The sequence below is a fragment of the Varroa jacobsoni genome, unplaced genomic scaffold (assembly GCF_002532875.2).
Source record: "Varroa jacobsoni isolate VJ856 unplaced genomic scaffold, vjacob_1.0 scaffold_174, whole genome shotgun sequence".
NCBI classification, from domain to species: domain Eukaryota; kingdom Metazoa; phylum Arthropoda; class Arachnida; order Mesostigmata; family Varroidae; genus Varroa; species Varroa jacobsoni.
In genome coordinates, this window is record NW_019213076.1 from 1 (window position 1) to 12,268 (window position 12,268).

At 40.2% G+C, this 12,268-nt stretch overlaps 1 long non-coding RNA gene across 1 annotated transcript; it reads right to left on the bottom strand.

Moving 5' to 3' along the window:
* Nucleotides 1–5,056: 5,056 nt before the first annotated feature.
* LOC111271519 (uncharacterized) lies at nt 5,057–11,379 on the bottom strand. The gene is made up of 3 exons (XR_002686919.2): nt 11,088–11,379; nt 9,124–9,691; nt 5,057–8,908 (listed from the first exon to the last, which is right to left on the bottom strand). It is a non-coding gene; the product is annotated as an uncharacterized LOC111271519 (long non-coding RNA).
* Nucleotides 11,380–12,268: the final 889 nt, after the last annotated feature.

A 12,268-nucleotide genomic window follows, 5' to 3' on the forward strand; every position in this document is an offset into this window, starting at 1 on the left:
ATATATGTGTATAATAATATCGAAAAATTGGCAAGCCTACTGCAGGCTTCTCTGTGCTGCAGCGTACTTCAATACAACTTTTCTGTTCTTCATTTTAAGCATCAGGCCAAGAGACTGTTCATAATTGTGACTTAATAATAAGCGCCGTGCCCAATAATTCCAGATAAGCAAGAATTCACCCGTCTTTAAAATTATCAATAAATCATTTGTTTAGAAACACCTCAAATTCTAACCCCCCACTAAACTATGGTTGTATATTCGTTATTTTTTCAAAAGCCCGTCCAAAGGATAGTCAGTTAATTTTTGTCTGCTGTTCAATTGTTTATCTTGATTATTGTTGTACCGAAAACTTGTATCACTTATGCATTGACAAGTGATTTCTCTTTTGTTCTCTTGGCATTACATGCCTGACTTATTGGCCATATAAATGAATGAATGAAGCCAGTCTACGTTCTAAGCGACATCGTCATCTTTCAGCTGGCTTCTTACAGCTTTATCGCAGTTTATTAGCTACGATCTATATCAGATATGGTAATAGAAACGGATTCCTGATTATTCCAGTTATCACCAACGATACAACAGCAAAAGCCTTCTCCGTAACGAAGTAGGCCCAAAAAGGGACCTCCATAACATCTACAAAAGTCAAAGCCAAACATCAGTAGCAGCCGAATGATCTTCAAGCGCATCTGAATGTAAACAACAAATAAAGACGATAAGATTCCCCCACCTATTTTCGTATTTCTATTGAAACATATAAAAAAAAAAACGATAGAACGTAGGGAAAAATCTTTTCGTATATTGCTACATTAATCTAAAAATAATTTCTTTACGTCATTTCATAGTACGTATACGTGTTACTTTTAGGTGTTTAATGTAAAAGTATTACGGATATTTATTCCCTTAGTGGACAGCTGCACCAATGAACGTTTCTTGCTTATTTCTATCCTAATAGAAATACAAAGGACCCTCCACAATGTGATATTGTCATTTGCATCACTGCGCCAGTCGCCATCGTCATCATTGTTAGAGTCAACGGAATAACAACTAATCTGGCCTGTTAATGCGGGCTCCGTTCCAGCCTTACCAGACCCCTTCGGCTGCTGTCGCCATGCCTCTATGTCTCAACCAAGTAAGCGTAGCTAGAGGGGTTTCCTTAGAAAAATACTTATCATAATGACAATAATACTCATCATATTCAGCATAGTATCATTAGGTTCGTCACCCGAATGTCTATTAGGAGCGATTACTACTCCAGCCACGAATAGGCGTGGCCTCCATCGGGGTTTCTATCGTCTGGCTGTCAAGCGGTTCTGTGAGATTCGCTTGCTTGGCAAATGAGCGTTTCTTCCACCGTAAGCTTACGACCTATCCCTTCCCTGTAGAGTCGCCTGATTCTTACGTTCACCTAACTGTAGACGATTCCTCTCGGCAGATCGGTGACTCAACTAGCCCTAGTAGTTTGTTTGTCGTAAGTGCCTGCGCACACTTCTGTCAATGCTAGTCGACAGCTCGTTCATCAATGACTCTTCTTTAAGAGTCCTGTCAGTTCAACATGCTTTTTGCTCTCCTAGCGTGCCCCATCACTCAGAGCACCTTCGTTGCCTTTTTTCGGAGAATACCAATACGAGATACGAAGACCAGCAGTAAGTGGTCGTCTATTTGCGCCAGCACATATCTCACCGTTTGCGGCTGTTTCTCTCTGAGGCCACGAGTCGTCGACACGCAAATGCAGACGGACGGCTTGCGAGCCCACACAAAAAGCTACGTCGGTCCACAGTGACTCTCTTTCTGAACGGTTTAAGTGACCGAAAGCCACCTCCATCGTGGCAAGAACCGGACAGGTAGAACCCGTCAAAATCCCATCCTTTTTCCAAGGCAGAGATTGTTCGTTCGAGGCTGTTTAACGTCGATCATCTTTATCAGTAGCGGAGTTTTTGTCTAAGGCGCTTTCGTTTAGTCTAAATTCCTCGATAGGCACACCTTACCACTGATGTAGACGATGGACGTGGTCCACGATGGGCTGGCTCTTGCCTCATTTTCTATGTGGAGTTTGTGCATTGGTTATTATCTGTTACTACTCAAGCAATTTAAAAAAAAAAAAACTATTTTTCTTCCTTTCATTTGGCACGATGTTTCTGTGCATCTCATAAAGACTGGGAAAGAAACGTAAGGCTTATAGAATTATAGGGAACAAGGTGCCATTATATGCTATCATATTGAAATAATCCAATCGCCACCATTAGTGCAATTGGTAATCTAACCTAGCTGTTGTTTTTGTCGTTACGGTGATGCTAAATAATGGTGAAAAAAGCTCAACTCTCACGCAACAAGGCAGACACTTCATAAAAATGAATCCATATAAGGGACAATCCTTGGACGAAGTTTTTCTATGCGGCCGAGCTTAATTAGGTAAGACAAGAGCTATCAAACCTTTCTGCTTGTTTATTTGATTGGTTTTCTAACAGTGAAGACGAATGTTCGTTTACAGATGATGGTAGCAATAAACGAAATGAAATTTGGAAGCCCTTTTTCCCCAATACAGCGACCTTTAAAGATATCAGTATATATGCTATTGGTAGTCACCGACTTTCATCTGACAGAGACGAATTACTAGGGATAACGGGGATTCTGCTTAGTAAGCTTTTAGGCCCGTTTGGCGTATGTGAAGAATCGCAGATGCGCTCTCAGCACTCCAGATGTCTACTGAAGTAATGGAAAGACGAAATTGTACTTCGTCGAAAGAAAGTAGCGGCGAAAACTGGCGCTAGTCAGCATATAGCTTCTTTTATTGTAATATAATTATTTGTCAGCTTGTGGCACTGCTTGCCTGCTCGTAGCTATTTGGCTAGGAATATCCAAAGCTGCAAAAATTCCCAGTTCTACCTTCACTTGGTCGTCGGCCATGTGTGACCACATTAGATGTAATAATTCAACATATTGTGTTGTTGTTATTAGCATGATTATATAATTGCATTATCAATTGTTATGCTCACATCAGTCATACAGGGACGGTGCCAATGGAAATTGGGTAAGAGGAATAGTTAATTAGGGTGCACCAGGTGCAAATCCTGCAATCTCGGACTGTAACTGTGAAGCCTAAGGTTAGTATATAAGGCTCTTTACAGTTGATTCTTTGTGAAAAAAAATATTACATGGTGGGCGAAAAGAAGAACGGAACAGATACGCACCTCTGATATATCGAAATGTCACCATTATTTCATTGATTCATATCTATTCCACTCACTAATTTGTATTTTCAAAGAGATTACACTTCTATACAGAGAAACCTTATGGTGATCCTCTCTTAAATCTATTTATAGTACCTATTTCCAGTACATTGCATTAGCTTACAAGCTGAGTCTATTCTTCAATCGCACAGTTCATTTCATGAGACGAATGTCTCCTCTTTGCGACTTTTAACTACTTCTACAGTTTAGGCCAAGTTGAAATGCGCATGACTAAAAGTTCACATACTACGTCCTAGTCGTCCGTGCAGAAATTTTCACGGATGTTTGGGTTCTCGCCAAATATTTCTCCAGTACGTAGCACGATCTCTTATGAGATGGACTGACGCTAAACGGACGAACGCCGCCAGCAGGTTTAACCATCGATTCATTTTCTTCAAAAGCGTAGCTGGTCAACGTCCCCTGATTGGGCTCTTTTTGTTGGACCCACTGCTTATGTTTTTATCCAGTGTATCTGTGTGCGTCTGTCTGTGTGTGTAGTCGATTTCAGCCATTTTTTCTTCTGTTGCTGCTCTCGACGTCGGTTTCTGATCGATTGCTTTTCCGTGTCCAATAAGCTGGCTATCCCCCGCTGTTTTTGAAGATCCTTCCATAAAAGCTTGTTTCTTTTCGCTATATTTCCTTATTTCGCCGACTTCACTTCCCCCCCATCTTACCTAAGAAATTTATCTGTCTTTTAGCATTAAGGACACAGCTGTATGATCTACTCGCTGGTCGTTATTGAGGATGGGTTAGAGTTAACCAGCCTCGTTGCTCCTTGAGAAGTTTTACGTTCAGCACAAAGACTCTCCCATAAACCTGTCTATTTGATTGCAAGTATTTCAGACAAACAACAGAGTTGTTCCAAAGTTATTTTTGTCGCGGTATGGACGGCGTACTGCTCTTAAGTCAAACTTACCTCTGTTACTTGGTGCAGTTTAGCTTTTTGCTACCTCTCAACCATCCTTTCCGTAAATACTACTCAGTTCTGGCCTGCTTACCGACCTTGCTAAAAGCAAAGTGGTACTTGAAAAAGATCGACGAAAAGCAAAAGCTTTTTTGACTCTATAGGTCGGCCAGCCTGCGAGCTAACCTTGCAAAATCGACTCTAAGTTCATCGTTGGTAAGGATGGATCCTATGCCTAGTCAACGTATTTCTGATATATAACAGCAGAAGAAGTTTCAGTAGAACGTCAGGTAGGGCATTGAGCTGAGGAACCACGGTTTTATCCGGCTCTCCCTTCCGTGTGCACCTCTGTCCCCCATCATTGGCCGTCGCTACTGGGTACCTCTAATGTAATTTAATCCTGAGCTGGCACATATCTTTTCCCTGACTGCAGACCATTTCAAAGGCGAGCAGATGCGTTACTTACCTACCTGTGGAGCAATTCTATATACAGGTGTTCTCAAATTGAGTGAATGTACATGGTGGCGTTGGAAACCGTGACCGATAATCTAACTGCTCCATGTTTGCAATGGCACTTCGCCGTTGAGCGCTTGAAGCCAGAACTTTGTTCCAACTTTTGGACCCGCGTACGAGGCGTCGAAGGGGATGGAAGAACGATAAAGACAAGTGATCGATCTCTATAATAGCCAAGATAGCCAGTCTCTCAGTGCCAGCGGATTTTCTTGTTTCAGGTCTATTCAGGTCAAACATGCTGTCACGTCCATAGAGAAGATTAAGCCAAATTTTACTAGATAAAAGGAAATTATTGATTTAGGGCAAATTCGATTGTGGATAAATAAATAAAAAGAATAAATAAAAAAATAAAAAGAAATATGTTTTATATTTCAATTATTTAGAAAGACCAAAGAAAGACAATACTAGGGCATACAATAAAAGGTACAATTAGAACCTATATTACCAAAAAACACTTACTAACAACAAGGAATATATATATACCTGGAATCTGTTATATTCCGAATAAACATTGTCACAGCCTTCACGTTTGGTTATCTAAATGATCCTAGGCAGTAAATTGTGGGCTCGACGAACGGCCAGAAGGTACTATTTTGCCATTTTATTCTTCTCCATTAGTAAAGCCTTAAAATGCAACCATCTCTTTGGTTGGCTAATCTATTCTTTATAATAACAATAATAGTAATAACATCTATTGAAAATAACAAAATTTAATAATGATCTTACCAAACTGATTTTACATAAACATACGAAAATACTGGATACAATTACATCATTTCAAATTAAATAAATAAATAAATAAAAATAAATAAATAAATAAATAAGTAAATAAAAAATAAAATTAAATTAAGATAAATTTCTCACGTATAATTATAATATTTATAAAGAAAATAGAATGCGTTCATTTGTTACGAAGTAGTCCCTTCTGTTATATATTCTTCTATAAGGACGTCGGGGCGAAAACTCATAATTTAGTTGCTACTACTAATTATCACTGATTTTACTAAGACGTGCCGTTATCGTTCTTGTTTTGGTATACGTGAAAACAAGGCAAGTCGTTGCTTATAGACTATGTCTAATAGTGACACAGGCTTAGGTCTTAGCCTACGAATTCTTCTTGCTCAGCACTTTGAGCCAACACTTTTCCATATATATCAACTATAACAATATAACAGTGTATCAAACGAGCTATCAAGCGTTATTTTTAGCATAGGGACGCTTGGACATTCGCTGACGCAATCCTACATTCTTACACGCACCAAATCTGAGTTCTGCTACAGGCCACAGCGTCCGCGCAGGGTCTATGGAGTCTCTTCACTGCGCGAGTGGAAATTTTTCTAAATATAGTACAAAAGAATGGTCGTCAGAGAGGCCTGCAAGCATGCGTAGTCGTAGCACCCCCGGCAGCAATAGCAGTAAAATCGTCAAGGCTTTCCAATGTGTTATTTTTAGAACTTGCTTAGGAACGAACTCATTATGTTATTGAAGCTAATGATGTCATTAGATCGCCCTCACCCTTTACCAACAGTAGGATAAACTGGCTGGTTCTATTCTGCGTTCGTTTTATAAAGACACGGGAGGGTGGACGAGTTTTCGTTTTTCGCTGGCTGTACGTGGCCTCAGTCGCAGGGTCTGACGACACCCGCCTTTAGAAACGGCCACGCCAACGAAACGGATCATCGAGGAGTAGCGGCAGCCTTGATTCATATTTGCCACGTAATCTAATTGTTATTCGAAGAGTTTCTTTACATCGCTAATCGCTGGTTCTTTCCCGTTCAGAGCAGTGTACTTTGTTTTCTTTTTTTTTTGACATTTTTGACAACCGGATTAGGTAATGATTTCATCGGCAAAGATGTTTTTACATGAGTGAAACAGACCTAGTACTGGAAAGCTTTAAAAGTACGTACGTTTATTTTCTCTATATGCGTTCACATGCCGGAAGTTAGGCGAGCAAGTTTTGGCTTTTTCAATTTGGGAAACCAATCCGTATAAGCTATAATACCAGTAACTTTTTTTGATACTGGGCATCCTGTATAACGGAGTAAATTCAAAACAATCATAATCCAGAGTACTGATATCCCGAGCACTGGTCTACTGCTACGTATTAAATTTATTTGATGCTTACTTAAATACCGGAGGCAGTTAGATTGGCCGCAATAGTTGCTGAAGCAAGCTAAGCGAGTTTAGAGCTGAACCTGGTATATTTTTTATCTTTCGTAAACTACACTATGATATTACTATGTACTCTAATCTTTCATCGACCAAAGCTCGCTCATAAGTAGTTCTCTCTTTTTAGTAGGTCCAACATCAAAACAAAAACCCCTTCTAAAATTGAATCTATTTGGTTTTAGTTAGCTATTTTTACCTTTGTTAGTCACCTTTACTCCTTAGGTACACTAATTCCTGTCTATGCATTGGATATTGACGCGCAGGTACAAAGGGGTATTCACTTATGCGTGAAATAGATTTTTGTTAGCGAAATATGGTGACCTCGTCATTAATTTAAAGGGCCGCCTGTAATCTACTGTAGAACGAAGTAATTTTGTTAGTTGCGTGTTCCACTTGGAGAAAGCACAAAGCACTATCCGAATAAGTGCAAACGGTGTGAAACACTTCAGCATAATTCCAAATCCAGGTTCACTCCGCCACCTGATTTATCGAACAGAACGAGCTACATCGAGAGATTAGATGCAGAGACTTCTGGCAGTCGGACAGGATTTCCTTAGAAGGTTCGAATTTTCGGTGCATATTCGGAAAATGATGTTTTTTTTACAGAATGCGCAATCATCACGCACATAGAAAGAAATTCAGTAATTTCTAGATCACCAAATGTATCTATCTAGCGATTCTAATGTTAATTAAATTGCGTATTTTAATTGGACGGCACGTACATACTGAATTCGAATCATTTGCCGGTGGAGAAATGGTTGAGGAAGGATCTGACCGTCAGCTTACTTAAACATTACTCTACCAAGTCATGCTCAATATCCAAGCTATCGGATGTGAACCGCGGGAAGCATCTTGTTTTTAGAACTACTCAAGTATAGTACCCAAAATGATCCCCACTGCTCCGTCTATTTTTCCTGAAGCGAGAGCTGAGTGGTTTTTTGTGCGAAAACTAGGCCATTTTACAGTTGCCCAGCGCGCACTTATCCTCCTGTATCTGGATGTATGGTCATGAAGTCCATACCCGAGTTGATCAAATTCGCTGGATCAATGAGAGTCCCCGTAATAGCGTAAAAGTAAAGTGTTTACTTTCATCTAAGGTGAGCTGGGCTAAGTTCGAAATGTGATGCCGATAAGTACGCGCTCTGTTTTATTCTGGGTATGCGCAAACGCAGTAACGGACGTAATTTGTGGAATGCAGTGACGACACTGAGCACCCCAAATGATACTTAGTCAGACTGAACGTCGCTTGCGTGACAACGAGTAACACAATAAGCGTTCGCTTTGACCCCGAGAGAAAATGCTACAGTTAATAATTATGAGAGCACCCGCCCTAAGAAGAACGTGTACATTTGCTTCATAGTGTACATTGAGGCTTCGTCGCGTCGCTGAAAACTCTTTAATTACTCCTGCTTCGGCGAATCGCTATCAGATATTGTACTGATTCTGGTGACGCTCTTCGCAATCGAACTCTCTATGTATTCATTTTCTGACTTGGTCAGCATATTTCTCAGTCTGGCATGTGTGACAAATATCTGCTCTGGTCTAGTGCTGAAGAGTTTACTTGCAGTAGCAGATATTTCTGCATTACGTCGATTTCGTTCAATAAACATCTCGAGAACTTCAAGAAGACTTAAATATCGTTATCGTTCGGCATCGAAAATCGATCTCAAAGGACTGGGAAAGGAGCTGAAAGGTTCGAAGGAGGATGCACAGCTCACAAGGACAAGACTCTCCTCAATGTTTGGAGCATTTGTACAAAACAATGCATTGTTATTGTTTCGACTGTATCCCTCATAAACTGTTCCGCGAGCGCTATCCACGCCAGTGTCATTCAGATTGTTATTGATGTCGTCATTTAGGTGGGGGCACGGTCTGGTTCTGCCCGATCCGTCTGAGTAGACAATCATCGGCACGTGATCAACAAGATCAAAAAGAAAATCGTTCGAGGTACATGAGCCCCACGGGTTAGAACCAGTTTCCCTCCGTAGCAGGTCCTCTAGCTCATCAGGATAATCTAAGAATGGATATGCGTGAACAATCTCCTTCACCAGGACAAATATCTGGTCTCTGTCGAAATTGATAGTTGATGTTTCATCTGTAAGAAAAATAAATAAGTGATAAAATTGTGAGAAATCGACACTTCTATTCGGAATCATCAATATGACCCCTTTAAAGCAGTAGATAATTTATATTGTTTTTATTTCGCAACCGTAAAAAGCTATATACTGTATAATGGAAAAATCGAATATTAGGCAAAATGGCGAATATTTACCCTGTGCCCATCATATAGAAACACCTAAAAACGCATACCCTGCGTTGAAAATTGTGTAAATCACCAGGGCTTGCTGTTTCTCCTTTCGCTCCATCGCACCCATTTGCATCGCTCGCTTGCATAAAATCCGGTAGGTTTCGGATGTTTTCTGAGCGCTCAGTGTTACAGGGGATCACAGATAGACCAGAATAAACCTGTTTTGGGTAACGGTTTGATAGGAATAGAACAGTGCCACAACGAAGCACCGCCGCCGTGTGTCCGCTCGCATCCGATCATCGTAAGCCAGGACGCGAAACTCAAGTTAGAGGCTGTCAGCGAATGACAAGTATAGCCGGAACGTTCAGCAAGGCCTAGTTTAGGCTTGGTTGTGATGCGGGACCCCTGCTCTTGAAGTAGTTTACGAATGGCGGCTCTACACTCATCGCACATGTTGAAAATCGCACGCCTACTTGTTTAGATGGATTGGACGAAGAATAATCGACATAATTCATGCTGGTGAAACGCTGCATTTTGTCTTCAAGGGTTCATATTTGGGCGACAGTACCCATCGTGCGAGATCGATTATACGCTGAGGGCAGGGTCACGAAATCCAACGGCACTCCTGGTCTGCGTCATTCAAATACAATATAGATCACATCTTTGGATGCTAAGTCACAACAGTGAGCTAACCATGTGAGCTGTAGGCGATATTTACATATAATCAAAGCCTATTTATATATGAATATTAAGATGTATTTTCTTTTAAAATTGATTCAAAATGTAACAGATGGCTTTCATATGTTTTCAAACACCTAGATCTAGATTTGGAGACTTAACATTAGTTAATTTATAAAGTGAGTATTAATTATCTCTGTCAGGAGTAACGATTTCAAATTAACAACGTTTCTTGTAGCGCCCCTTTAAACCTTTAACAAAGCCTACCAGCTCCTGTCTTTAAAGTGCAACCCAGCGGAAAAGAACCAAGGCTTTCTCTGCGCTTGTTAATCACATACAAGGCCTCGATTTGCATGTTCCTCGAGAATCACGCGCCTCACCAGCTCGTATATATAAACAACGTCTGCGACCCACTTTGTATAGACAAAGCGAGAAATTAGAACTACGTCTCCAATTCGGAAGCTAAACCATCCACTGTATTTTTTCAATATATTCCTTCTTTAATCCGCAAATAACTTCTAAGTACCCGCGCATATGCAACTAGTCTTCTGTTCCCTAAAAGGCTACTATATAAAGAGTCCAGGTGTATCAAAAATGTTTTCTTCAGCCATTTTTATAAATTTCTTAGCCCTCTAAATCTAAATTCAGTTAATTCGCCTTATGAAAGTTTTCTTGGATTCTTTAGGTACCGCATGAAGACTTGCACTGACATAGGCCGTCATAGTTCAGGTATTAAAGCTTCTAATTCGCTGAGCGGAAAATGATTGAATAATAGCCGATCCTTTTGCTTAAATTAAGAAGGTGATGCATTTTTTTTTCTTGAGCGTGTTACTCGTTCTAACGAGGATTAGCTTTCTTCTAGTGCCAGAAATAGCGGATAAACGCATGCTGCCAAAGTTTATGAGAATTTAAATGCGACCGCCCCAGGCATACAACGGAAAATAATGTGCTACAGTGCGACTTCTACGTTTATTGCACGCATACTGTCATAAAATAGGTGAGAACTACGAGCCGTCAAACCGTCCCACGGAGCGTAGATTATGACAGATCTGTTAATAAAACAATACGCAAAGATCTTCAGAAACTGTATTATTGCTTCGGTATTTTTCAAGTTGCAACCGATCTCTTATTACAAAGCGCGAATTTTCTTCCCTTTAGTTAACTCTCAGCGTGCTCATCAATCCATACATCCTTGGCAAACGTAGCCCGTTTCAATATTGTTGCACATGGAAAACGCGTACCTAATCGAGCTTACTAGTACGTCTTCATTAAGACAGCCAGTTGTGCAGTTGCATAAACATATCTATAATAATAATAATAATGGTAAACGCGCAGCTAGGAGACTTACCAACTGAGTTTACCAAAATACCAGTTTTAAGCGGATGCACCTTGCGTGCGTTTTTTTGCTATTGCATAGTACAGATATTCTCAGTATTCAATGGAATGTTACAGCACATATCCGTACACACGAACGCAGATTAAAGCAGTCTTATTAGCACCTCGTCCTTAACAGGCAGATTCGCACCACTTATCCATACTAATGTAATAACTTATAGTGTTGACCACGGTACGTAATACTGCGTTAGGAAAGAACTATTTATAAATTAAGGCAGCGAGCCGTCCCAAACGCCTTTCATCGAATGTATGAAACAGATTGTTTTACATTCTCCCCGCTATCACCCTGTAATACAATCTTTCAAAACAAACCTGGCTCTCCACCCCTCTGACATAGAAGGCAATCTGGTTGCCCTACGAGGGCAAGGTTCGGCAGTATCTTAAGCTTATGTAGCCAAATTTATTGAGACCATATTGAAAGGGTTGACGCGAAAACTGAACGTCAACAAAAAATTTTTAACATGGGTCGCCCGATGCTCAAAGAAAGAGTAGCGACTCAGTATAAGGTTCATTAAATTCGATCCTCAGGAAAAACATTCAAATAACAACGATAGACTGAAGTCATTGTATCTGGTATGTGGTAGTATTAACTTATCACTTATAACTAGATACTGGTTGTTCAAATATGAGTTTGTAAGATGCAAACATCTTTCAAAAGGCCCCTAGTAACAATGTTTCGCCAGGCAGTACCCATTTTAGTATTTTGGCATAGGCGATTGACTACTAATCCCTATTTTCATAGGGTCGCTGTTTCAAATTATACCAATAACAAATAAACACTACCAGCTTCGTGAATAGCACAAAAACTTAAACGTCAAAAAATAGTTACACGTTGGAAATCTTAAATGAGGCACACTGAACACCAGAACTACTATCTAGCATCAAATCCATATTCGTTGAGATTTTGGACTAGTTGTATAGTAACGATCAATGTTCATCCGCAGTTTTCAGAGGAGCCATTGACTGTCCTTTTTATTGCTAACCTGTCTCGATAGATGTACCGGTTACAGCAACGGCATAGTATTATCATTATGATAATGATGCTAACGACTTATTCTGTTAAGCATGTCCGGGTTCTACATTGACTTCTCACCATGAAAAACCCAGATATTTTATCCGCTATCAAAGGAATGT